Genomic DNA, 13,517 nt, shown 5'->3' with positions numbered 1-13,517 from the left:
TACCAGATACTCTAAAAATTTCTGCAAGTCAGGCAGGTTCTGTGGAATCTAAGTTAATGTTTCATTTGAATGACTTATCAATATTCTGTGAAACTTACGTAGATATTTGTAGTCCATTACTGATTGGTTAAATAAGGTGTAATATGTTTGGCACAGACTTTTGCATGGAGTAAAGTTCAATGGAAAACATTTTTAAGACCAGTGTGCAAGTAATATTGACACAGCAGAGATTGTATGCACACTAATATATCAGTCAAACATTTGGCAATGTGTTTGACCAAAGACATATTGAGCATTGAATCACAGAATCCCTACAGTGTGGAAGCTGTTTGGCTCATCGAGTCTCCAAAGAGCATCCCCCCCCCCCCCCAAAAAAGCCTGCAGCAACTCTGCATTTCCCATTGCTAATCCACCTAGCTCGTATACCCCTGAACACTATAGACAGTTTAGCATTACCAATCCACCAATTTTATGGGAAGAAACCGTAGCAACCTTCGAAAACCATGGGGAGAATGAAAACTCCACACAGTCACCAGATGGTGCAACCAACGCCAGGTCCCTGGTGCTGTGAGGCAGCAGTGCTAACCACTGAATCACCATATTGTCTTTAAATGACAAAAATGCACAGTTTGTCAAAGATTTTAGTGTTGCACTCATTGGGACAGTTCACAAGAAAAGCCAAAGTAAAGGAAAGACAACATTTATACTATATGAGTAGACAGTGCTGCTTGGAAAGTGGACTGTGACTGGTAAAGGCTTTGTCATGGAAAATGCACCAGTTAATTATGACTGACACATAACTGCTAAGTCTTGTTTACATTTTAAACAAGGTAGTTCGACTCCAATTGGTCCAAGCATTGAGAAGTATTTGGTGAAAATGATAAATTATTATTGGCTGATAGCTGTGAGTATAGTGATATAAGCTTGTGATATAACCATATTAAAGGGATGTTATACACAGGTTATTTGAACACATAATTATGTCCCAAATTGAAACAGCTTAATATGGCCAATAAATTTACATTTTTGTTAGTAATGTTATTTTTTATTTTGAGGGAAATTGCAAGAAATAGGACATAAAGTAGACCTGAGTTATGGCATAGTGGGAACTTGTCTCCTGCGTTTGGTTCAGGGGAGTGAGGGACAGTTTCTTGGGGCAAAAGGAGTAGTATTTATTGTGAACTGTGAAAGACAGTAATTGACTTTGAGGACAGGACTTATACACTCAATGGTAAGGTCCTAGGGAGTGTTGCTGAACAAAGAGACCTTGGAGTGCAGGTTCATAGCTCTTAGAAAGTGGAGTCACAGGTAGATAGGACAGTGAAGAAGATGTTTGGTATGCTTTCCTTTATTGGCTAGAGTATTGAGTGCAGGAGTTGGGAGTTCGCTGTACAGGACATTGATTAGGCCACTTTTGGAATATTGCGTGCAATTCTGATCTCCTTCCTATCGGAAAGTTGTTGTGAAACTTGAAAGGGTTCAGGAAAGATTTACAAGAATGTTGCCAGGGTTGGAGGATCTGAGCTACAGGGAGAGGCTGAACAAACTGGGGCTGTTTTCCCTGGAGTGTCGGAGGCTGAGGGGTGACCTTAAAGAGGCCTACAAAATTATGAGGGGCATGGATAGGATAAATAGGCAAAGTCTTTTCCCTAGGGTCGGGGAGTGCAGAACTAGAGGGCATAGGTTTAGGGTGAAAGGGGAAAGATATAAAAGAATCCTAAGGGTCAACTTTTTCACACAGAGGGTGGTACGTGTATGGAGTGAGCTGCCAGAGGAAGTGGTGGAGGCTGGTACAATTGCAACATTTAAGAGGCATTTGGATGGGCATATGAATAGGAAGAGTTTGGAGGAATATGGGCTGGGTGCTGGCAGGTGGGACTAGATTGGATTGGGATATCTGGTCGGCATGGACGGGTTGGACTGAAGTGTCTTTCCATGCTATACATCTCTATGACTCTATGACTAGACAGACTGCTGGACATGTGACAGATGATAATGAGTGTATAGTAATAAATGTTGGTAGGAAGAACAAGGATGAGTAATGTAACTTTTAGGATACAATTCTAAATGAGGTGCTGGAACAGAGACTTGGGAGACTATGGCCCGAAGTCCAAAGATGTGAAGATTAGGTGAATTGGCCATGCTCAATTGCCTGTAGTGTTCAGGGATGTGTAGATTAGGTCAATTAGTCGGGTAAAATATAGGATAATAGGGTAGGGGAATGGGTCTGGGTGGATTGCTCTTTGGAGGATTTGTGTGGACTTGTTGGGCCGAAGGGCCTGTTTCCAAAATGTAGGGATTCTATGTACACAAATTATTGAAGAAGGCGAAGAATGTCATTAAAGAGGTGAACAGATCTTGGACTTTTTAATTAAAGACAGAAGTAAGGAAGTTACATGAATCTTTAATATCACTGGTTTTTCAGCAAGGCGTTCGATAAGCTTCCCCACAGTAGGCTATTATATGAAATGCGGAGGAATGGGATTGTGGGAGACATAGCAGTTTGGATCAGTAATAGGCTTGCTGAAAGAAAACAGAGGATTGTAGTTGATGGAACATGTTCATTTTGGTGTCCAGTTACTAGCGGTGTACCGCAAGGGTCAGTGTTGTTCGTCATTTTTATAAATGACCTGGATGAGGACTTAGAAGGGTGGGTTAGTAAATTTGCGGACGACTAAGGTCGGTGGAGTTGTGGATAGTGACGAAGGATGTAGTAGGTTGCAGAGACATAGATAGGATGCAGAGCTGGTTGAGAGGTGGCAAATGGAGTTTAATGTGGACAAGTGTGAGGTGATACACTTCGGCCGGAGTAATCGGAATACAAAGTACTGGGCTAATGGTAGGATTCTTGGGAGTGCAGGTGAGCAGAGAGATCTCGGTGTCCAGGTACACAGATCCCTGAAAGTTGCCACCCAGATTGACAGGGTTGTTAAGAAGGCATACAGTGTCTTGGCCTTTATTAATAGAGGGATTGAGTTCCAGAACCAGGAGGTTATGCTGCAGCTGTACAAAGCTCTGGTACCGCCACACTTGGAATATTGCGCACAGTTCTGGTCACCGCATTATAAGAAGGATATGGAAGCTTTGGAAAGGGTGCAGAGGAGATTTACTAGTATGTTGCCTGATATGGAAGGAATGTCTTATGAGGAAAGGCTGAGGGCCTTGAGGCTGTTCTCGTTAGAATAAGGTTGAGAGGTGACTTAATAGAGACATACAAGATAATCAGAGGGTTAGATAGGATGGACAGGGAGAGCCTTTTTTGAAGTATGGGGATGGCAAACACGACGGGACACTACTTTAAAGTGAGGGGAGATAGGTATAAGACAGATGTCAGAGGTAGTTTCTTTACTCAGAGAGTAGTAAGGATATGGAATGCTTTGCCTGCATCGATAGCAGATTCGCCAAGTTTAAGTGCATTTAAGTCGTCATTGGACAGGCAAATGGACGTACATGGAATAGTGGAAGTGGGATGGGCTTCAGATTGGTATGACAGGGTGATGTAACATCGAGGGCCGAAGAGTCTGTACTGCGCTGTAATGTTCTATGTTCTATGTTTTGGCTTCGCCTGGAGCCAATTCTATGCACTACTGTTGAAGAAAGATGTGTGAATGCTTTGAGAATGTACAAATACGATTTGCAAGAGGATCTGGGGAAGACAAACTTCAGTTTGAGAGTTATAGAGATATATAGCACGAAAACAGACCCTTCAGTCCAACTTGTCCATGCCGACCAGACATCCTAATTTAATCTAGTCCCATTTTCCAACTTTTGTACATATCCCTCTAAACCTTTCCTATTCACATACCCATCCAGATGCCTCTGGCAGCTCATTCCATACATGCATCACCCTCTGCATGAAGAAGTTGCCCCTTAGGTCCCTTTTATATTTTTCCACTCTTACCTTAAACCTATGCCCTCTGGTTTTGGACTCCCCCAACATGGGGAAAAGATCTTGATTACTCAGCCAGTCCTTGCCCCTCATGATTTTATAAACCACTGTAAAGTCACCCCTCAACCTCTGACATTATAGGCAAAATAGCCCCAGCCTATTCAGCCTCTTCTTCATGCTGGCAACATGTTTGTATATCTTTTCTGAACCCTTTCAAGTTTCACAACATCCTTCCTATAGGAAGAAAAACAGAATTGCATTCATTACTCCAAAGGTGATTATGTTGGCAGAGTGGAGAAACTGAAAGCAGTGGTGATGTTCCATAGAGAAGAGATTTCAAAATCATGGAAAGAGTTTATAGAAAGAAACTTCCCTTTGGCGGAAGGTCAAGAAAGGAAGGATGTGGAGTTAAGATGATTGACAAAAGAAGCCATGAAAAGATTGATTTCATAGCCCATAGTGTTAGGTGAAGGGGTAAATTGCCCATAGTGTTAGGTGAAGGGGTAAATGTAGGAGAATGGGTCTGGGTGTGTTATGCTTCGGTGGATCGGTGTGGACTTGTTGGGCCGAAAGGCCTGTTTCCACACTGTAGGGAATCTAATCTAATCTAGTGTTACTGTGTCAAATTGTTGGCACTTCTTCCCTATCAGCAGTAAGTTTTCTTACACTAAATAGACTTTTGCTGACCGCCATCTTCTCAAGAACAATCAGAGGTGAGCAATAAAGGCTGGCTTAGCCAGTGGAGCCCACAAATCATGAATGAATTTTTTTAAAGTATCTACAATTTGGAATCAGATTCTTTAATATCGATGAATGCAAATTTAATCACAATGTTCCAAATGGAATTGGAAAATTACCTGAAGAGAAATTAGTAATAGGTTTTTAGAGAAAAGGTAGAGAATCGGGATTAATTGAGTGGCTTTTGCAGAGTGCTGTCATGGACTCGGTGGGCTGAATGGCCTGTGCTATAACTGTTTTACGATTCCAAATGAAAAATTGGAATAGACCTAGTGAGAAAGGAATGATGTTGCTGGAAGTAAAAAACCTGGTTAAGATTGTTAGTGAAGGACATATTGAGTTAAAGACAAAATTAGAGTGGACTCTGAAAGGGCCATCTAGAATTGAAAGCTGAACAGGTAGGGTAACCATTAATGTGTTTCTTCAACGAAGCAAATGGACCAATCATGACTAAGGCATGCACGCTCTGAACTAGTAAGAGTAAGTTGGTATATTAAACCAATGTTAATCATGTAGAAGAAAGTCAACAAAGAGGCAAGGAAAAGCAGACAGAAAAAAAACTAAAGAGAAGTGTTCAAAAAATACTTTTAAAATTCAACAAGATTTAAATCTGAAGTAATGAGAATCCGCACTTGAAGACACTTTATTGGTGCTACTAATACATTTGGTAGGAGTGAAGACTTATCCAATTAGAAAAGTGAACGGACAAGTTATAATTTTTTTCTAGCATGTTTTGTGGTAGGTGCTACAACTTTACAGTTAATTCACAACTATTTCTTTCACTAAAATCAGAGAAATAAGTTAATAATTCCATAAATTCTTCCTAAAAGCATTAATATATTGGATATTTTTACTGTTTTCATCCAATAAGTTCTTAATTAACTTACTCATCAATAACCTGGAATCTAAAACATTGAACTGAATTTCACCAAGATCAGCCCTTTGTCAATTCTAAAGATTTTCATAGAGGGTTTCTCTCTGTAAACTCTAGCTGGTTATCTCGTGGAATTCTCTGCTATTCACCTCTATATATGTACTATGCTCCTACAGGATCGAGCAAGTGCTACATTGTGTTTACCAGCTACTGCTGGCACCTGGTAGGATTTATGCCACCCATGCCATATTTAAATACCAGTTGTGCACCAGTTCAAATGCTGCAAGCCAGGAGTAACCCTTCACAGCTGCAGTGTTAGAATTGCCTAGTGATAGTCAATAAAGGCACCTGCATTTGCTGACAGAGGCTTGTGAGTTCTGGTGGAAGGAATGCTGGTGAGGAAAGCTGCCCTTATTCCTGAGGACCTGACTGCCCTAGACTGAAGCTGCCACCCAGGTCAATGCAGTGTCCATGGTCTGAAGGATAACCCAACAGTGCAGGAAGGAGGCTAATGACTTTCTGTACTTTGCAAGGCCAAATGCCTCTATCTTTTCACTGGTACCTCACACCCACTCTAACTCTGCCACTGCACACAGATTCTACCAAGTCTCATGGGCTACCATTTTTACTACTGCATAATGCATCTTCCCTCAATGCTTCTCATCCACCCATTCTTCCAAACAACTAACCCTTCCTGCTGTCTGCATTTTGTACACACTATCTCTGGCACCTCACCATAATTCTTCCACCGGTACAAGCACAAACAGGTGTGCCAGCCACTTACATCTCATTGTATCCCTCCCTACATCTCATTGCAGAAAAGAATGGCTTGCAGTTTTGCTAAGGAGCCAGGATGGGTGGTGGAGTTCTTGGCGTTCATCAGCATACTCGATACGAGGAGAAGATAGAGTCATACAGCATGGAAACGGACCCTTCAGTCTAGCTAGTCCATGCCGACCATGTTCCCAAATTAAACTAACCCCTTTGCCTGCATTTGGCTGTTTTTCCTCAAAGGAGAAAGTGAAAACTCCAGCTGCTGGAGAAATCAGAGTTGAAAAGTGCGGCGCTGGAAAAGCATAGCAGGTCAGAGAGCATCCATGGAGCAGTAGAGTCAGCATTTCGGGCATAAACCTTTCTCATTCCTGATGAAGGGCTTATGCCCGAAACGTCGATTTTCCTGCTCCTCGGATGCTGTCTGACCTGCTGTGCTTATCTAACGCCACACTTTTTGATTCCTTTTTCCTCCAAATCTTTCCTATTCATGTACTTATCCGAATGTCTTTTAAATATTGTAACTGTACCTGCATTCATGACTTAATCTGGCAGTTCATTCCACACATGAACCACTCTCTGTGTAAAAATAAAGTTGCCCCTTGTGTCTTTTTTAAAACATTTTCCTCTCACCTTAAAGATATACCCCCTAATCTTGAACTTTCCCATTTGAGAGAAAAGACCTTTGCCATTTACCTTATATATGCCCCTCATGGTTTTATAAACCTCTATAGGTTCTTAACTTCCTATGCTCCAGTGAAAGAAGTCCAGCCTATTCCCCTACTTTTATAACTCTTGCATTGCTACATCAGTTCTAAGTCAATCCCATTTAGCACACAAGAAACAAGTGATAGTACCATACAAGGCAATGGATGGTATCCTTATGATAAAGATAGGACTTTCTCTCTAAAAGAATTAGTAGGTGGTCACTCTTACAAATACTGTCATGGACAGATTCATCTGTGGCAGACAGATTGATAAGGACAAGATTAAGTGTGTTTTTCCCCTTATTGATTCCCTCACTACCTGCTGCAGATCCAGTATAGCAGCAATGTCCTTTAAGATTGAACCATTGAAGTTCCCTACCCAAAGTACATTCTGCACTTTTGACATCCTCAATGCTTTAACCAATTATGTTCAACATGGGGAGTACTGATTCATCAGCTGAGGAAAAGCATAGCAATCGACAGGAGGTTTCCTTGCCCATGTTTGACCTCGTCCCATGAGACGTTTGGTGTGGAGTTCATAAAACCAGAAGAATTAGATCATTTGGCTCAATTAGTCTGTTCTGCCATTCAATCTTGGCTGATAGGTATCACAACTCCATTGTCTTCCTCTGTGTTAATTACGCTCAATGATTTGTCCTCTGCAGCTTTTGTAGCAATGTGTTCCGCAGATTCACTGCCCCCTGGCTGAAGAAATTTCTCCTCGGTTCTAAAAGGTTGTCCCTTCACTGTGAGGTAGTGCCCTTGGGTCCTAGTCTCTCCTACGAATGGAAACATCCATGTCCATTCTATCCAGGCCTCTCAATATTTTATAAGTTCAAATGGAATCCCTCCTCAACCTTCTAAGTTCCGTTGAGCACAGACCCAGAGTCCTCACCACTCCTCATATGACATGTCCTTCATTCCCAGGATCATTCTTAACCTCCTTTGGACCTTATCCGAGGCCAGCACATCCTTCCTTAAATACAAGGATCAAAACTGTTCACAATATTGCAAATGCAGTCCGACCAGAGCCTTATATATTCTGAGCACTACATCTCTGTGTTCCAGTCTTCTCAAACTGAATGCTAACATTGCATTTATTATTTTAACTGCCAACTGAACTTGCATGTTAACTTTAAGAGAATCCTGAACTGGCATTCCTAAGTCCCTTTCTGCTTCAGATTTCTGAGGCCATTCCCAATTTAGAAAATAGTCTACTTTTCTATTCCTATCAAAGTGCATAACCTGACATTTTCCCACATTGCATTCCATTTGCCACTTCTTTGCCCACTCTGCTAGCCTGTCAAGTTGTCCTGCGGCCTCCTGCCTCCTCAACACTATCTGTCACCTATCTTTATGTCATCTGCAAACTTGTCAATGTATGAATTCCTGGGCAAACCACTTCCAACTGTGTCACACTGTTCTATCACCTCTGCTGGGTGTGTCCTCCCAATGCGAAAGGACTGAATCCAGGGATAGTGATGGCATTGCCTGGGACATTGTGTAAAAGTATATTTCCTTAAGTATGACGACATGCAACTGTTGCTGATTCATCTGTTAACTAGTCTCAGATAATAAGGACCCTGCATGGTCCACAGGACTGAATTTGCTGTTGATGTTTAAGGTCCATTATTTGATGCCAGCAGGTCTGTTTGGTTTTATTCCTTTATTTGAGGTATTTCAGCAGTTAATACCACATTGCCATGGGCCCATGCTCACATGGAGTGGCAGACCAGGTAAAACTTTTGTTCTGTAAAGAATATTACAGTACCAGATACATGCTTATAGCAATCTGCAATGTTTCGTGGTCACAATAGACTTTTAATCTCAGATATTTAAATTGAATTCAAATTCCACACTCACCATGATGAGATACAAACCTGAAAGCATGAAACATTATCTCCGTCTCTGGATTACTAGTCAAGTAACAACACCTCTATGCCGACACTTCCCCATTCTTCCATTCTACACTTTTAGATATTGTTTTTACAGGTATTAGCTTAATTGCACTTTGATTAGCTTCCCTACAATGTGGAAACACGCCATTTGGCCCAACAGGTCCACACTGACCCTCCAAAGAGTAACCCACACTGACCCATTCCCCCTATTCACCTTTGTTGTTGAAATAACTTCACAGAGGCTGGTATCCCATCACCAAGTCACCCTTTATTTACATTTGAACAGTGTTCAAATATTAAGGTATGGTATTGCCTCATACAGGGTTAGGCACCAGAGTGTCAGTATCCCTGACACTGAACCTCAGCTAGGGCTCACTGTGGAACAGTTTAACAGCCCCAGTCAGAGAGCTCACATTCTATGAGGTCCAGCTGGCTGACCTTGTTACAATCACTACAGCTGTGTGCTGTCTGTAAAATTCAACACATAAGGGGATATTAACATTGTGGTAATAACTATTCAAGTCTAAAACTCTGGAGCATGAGTTCATAACTCACCACAGCATCTAGAGGAATTTAAATTCAATTCATTAATATATCTGGAATAAAATGCTAGTCCCATTAATAATGATCACAGAGCTATCTGATTGTTTTAAAAGCCCAACTGATTTACTAATGTCCTTCAGGGGAGGAAATCCATCATCCATATTCAGTCTGAGTGACTTGAGACACCCATCACTATGCTTCACCGCTATCTGAAATGGATCAGTATGCAATCTCCACTCAAGGACAAATAGGCACAAGCAATATCAGTAATGCTTACATCTCAAGAATGAATTTTTAAAAATGTCATTCAGACCATTGTATCCATGTACATAATATTTCAAAAATAGATTTTCCTCTAGCCTTTAATATTTTCTCATAATCAGGAAATTTAGTGGATTATTGGCCCTTATTTCAGGGGACAGAATAAGAAGTCCTGGTGAGACCAAGTCTGAAGTACTGTGTGGAATGTTGGTCCCCTTATTTTATTCTGAAGATATTTTTTTTAGATTTACAGTGTGGAAACAGGCCCTTCGGCCCAACAAGTCCACACCGACCCGCCGAAGCGCAACCCACCCATACCCCTACATATACCCCTTACCTAACACTACGGGCAATTTAGCTTGGCCAATTCACCTGACCCGCACATCTTTATGACGGTGGGAGGAAACCGGAGCACCCGGAGGAAACCCACACAGACACGGGGAGAACGTGCAAACTCCACACAGTCAGTCGCCTGAGGCGGGAATTGAACCCAGGTCCCTGGCGCTGTGAGGCAGCAGTGCTAACCACTGTGCCACCGTGCCGCCCATTGAAAGCGCTGAATCCTAACCACTAGACCACCAGGGATACTAATGGCATAGATACAAGCATTTGGCCCAGAAAAGCCCTGCCAGTATTTATGTTTCACTTGAAACTCTTTATATTCTTTTTTTCATCTAAACAATTCCCTTCAACTATTCCTTGCAGTAACAAGTCTCACATTCTTATTACTCTTTTGATGAAGATGCTGTTTCTGAATTTTCTGTTGAATTTCTTAGAGACCAACTTGTTTGTTGGTTTCTAGTTATATTCTTCCCCACAAGAGAAAACACTGCATTCAGTCTTTTCAAAATCTTTCATACCTTTTCACATTGATTAATATAGTTTGATATCCTTGCCGAACAGAAACATCAGCCACAGATTGAAAATGTGGCACCTTATAGAGAACAGAGTTCAAGAGTTCAACTACATTTGTGTGAAAATGCACTTCTTAATTTCACTCTTAAATGAACTAGTTTTAATCTTAAGTCCCATTCTCCACCCAGCGACAAAAAATTCTCCATCATTTTAACCAGCTCATTTAGATTATTCCTCAACATTATAAAAAAAATGCATGATTATGAAATCTGTCCTGATAATTTAACCCTTTTAGATGGTGATTCTTTGCTGTACCAATGCCTTCCTTCCTGAACACAAACCATAGCTCTGTATAAATCACAGAAGACTTATTTTCTCACTTTTAAATGTCAATCTTAGATAAGGGGTGAGAGTCTCTTGGCTTTTTATGATCACAGTTTGTATTGTACACAAGTTTTGTGATTTGTGTACGTGAGACTTTGCTGCTCTCTCACTCCCAGTCTCTCGCTGGTAAAAAAATTATGTGATTTGTTTTCTTCAGATTCAAAGTAGATGACCTCAGACTATTAGCTATATACTGTTATACATATTTGCGATCTATAGTTTCTCATATCAGTCCACTGAACCAAACTTTTTATTTATCAGATTGGCTAGAATATCTTATTGATTAAATGCACTAAATATCATGAACTGAAGACAGGAGAAATCTTAGCATCATACCTTTTTTGCACTTTGAATGCATGTGGAGTCTCATGACTATTTTTAGGGCATGATGATGTTAAAGAGTTTGCTATAAACACAGAATGATCAATTACACCATCAGTTGCCTATGTCAATACAAGTCAAAATGCAAGTGGCGATGGTCAGAAAGGATGCAAATAAAGGATTTGCCAAAGATTACAGTGTCATGCAACTGAAATGATATATTGAACAAACCTAGATTGTTGTTAAGTCTTTCAACTTTTAGGATGGATTGCAGGTTTTGGTTCATTAATATGAAAATTCCAGAACTTCTTTTATGTCACATTCTTGAGATAACTTAGGGTTTTATTTAAAAAAAAGTTGACATCTCAGCTCAGACAATGCATTAAAGGTGTGAGGTTAGAATCTGTCTGTATCCCAATCTCAAGTCAGACTGGTTCTATTTCCAAAGTGGAATTTACAAAATATTACATGGATTGACTGCCTGCATTGACTGCCTGCAGATTGTGCATTTTTTGAGCAAAATAGAATGTATCTGCAAATATAATTCACACTCGCACATACACACTCACTCTTTCTCTCTTGTATACACACACATATGGGTTGAATTTGTATTTGCAGATATATTCTTTTTTGCTCAAAAATGCACAATCTGCAGGTAGTCAATCCATGTAATATTTTGAAAATTCCACTTTGGAAATAGAACCAGTCTGACTCAAGATTGGGATACAGCCACTCTCTAACCTCACATCTGTAATGCATTGTTTGAGCTGAGATGTCACCTTTTTTATTATAAATCCTTAAATTACAGGAAGGATGTGGAAGTGTTAGAAAGGGTGAAGAGGTGATTTGCAGAATGTTGCCTGGTATGGAGTGAAGGTCTTATGAGGAAAGGCTGAGGGACTTGAGGCTGTTTTCGTTAGAGAGAAGGTTGAGAGGTGACCTAATAGAGACATACAAGACGATTAGATAGGGTGGACAGTGTGAGCTTTTTTCCTTGGATGGTGGTGGCTAGCACGAGGGGACATAGTTTTAAATTGAGGGTTTATAGATAATGGGAGGAATGTTATTTACTCAGACAATAGTAATGGTGAGTCTCGGGCATTTAAATGGTCATAGGATAAATATATGTATGATAATGGAATACTGGAAAAGCGCAGCAGGTCAGGCAGCATCAAAGGAACAGGAGAATCGACGTTTCGGGCATAAGCCCTTCTTCAGGAATGAGCTTATGCCCGAAACGTCGATTCTTCTGTTCCTTTGATGCTGCCTGACCTGCTACGCTTTCCCAGCAACACATTTTTAAGCTCTGATCTCCAGCATCTGCAGTCCTCACTTTCTTCTAGATGATAATGGAATAGCGTAGGTTAGATGAGCTTCAGATTGATTTCATAGGTCAGTGCAAAATTGAGGGCTGAAGGACTTCTAAAAGATGAAAAACTTAAGAACAATCTAGGTTTGTTCATTATATCATTTCAGTTGCATGACACTGTAAACTTTTGCGATAAATTCTGTGTCTGAATACTGCTCTGGAGCTTTAGGAGGCAGTAAACAACACCCAATGACACAGCATTTCCACGCTACTGTGCCTCAATCAAACCTAACAAAGCAAGTGTAGTGTCATGATGATTGGTCCCACTGCATAATTACCTGATGAAGGAGCAGCGCTCTGAAAGCTAGTGCTTCCAAATAAATCTGTTGGACTATAACCTGATGTTGTGTGATTTTTAACTTTGTCCACCCCGTTCCAACACTGCCTCCTCTACTGCATTAAAGAGGGCAATTCAATGTCCATTATTTGTATACTATTTTGCTGGAGGATCAGCTCCTAGCTCCAATTCCCAGACTTTACACTGCTGATCTGCAAACTCTTTCAGATCAAGAAATTATCCAATACTCTTTTGAATACCTCAAGTTGTTTCTTCCTCCACTGTAACCTTAACGCAATGTAAATGTGCTGTGTAGAGCTGATGTGGAGTATAAACATTGGCATGGACTAGTTTTTGTGATGTTTATTTGTCTGGTTCCTGTGCCTTAAGGCTTTATGTGGCTGTTGTTGATTTGATTTGATTTCTTACTGTCACAAGTACAGACACTTGGTACTATATGTTTGTTGATACTGAAGCAGCTGATCTGATGACTAATGAGAATCCAGGCCATGTACAGCACATTGGAGCTGGAGCTTTGGTTGACCAGTTAGGGAGGTGCAATACCGCTCTGTAGCTATAGGAGGCAGCAAACAGCGCCCAATGACACAGCACTTCCGCTCAGCTGCGCCT

The sequence above is a fragment of the Hemiscyllium ocellatum genome, chromosome 15 (genome assembly GCF_020745735.1).
Source record: "Hemiscyllium ocellatum isolate sHemOce1 chromosome 15, sHemOce1.pat.X.cur, whole genome shotgun sequence".
NCBI lineage: Eukaryota > Metazoa > Chordata > Chondrichthyes > Orectolobiformes > Hemiscylliidae > Hemiscyllium > Hemiscyllium ocellatum.
This window is presented reverse-complemented; position numbering follows the sequence as displayed.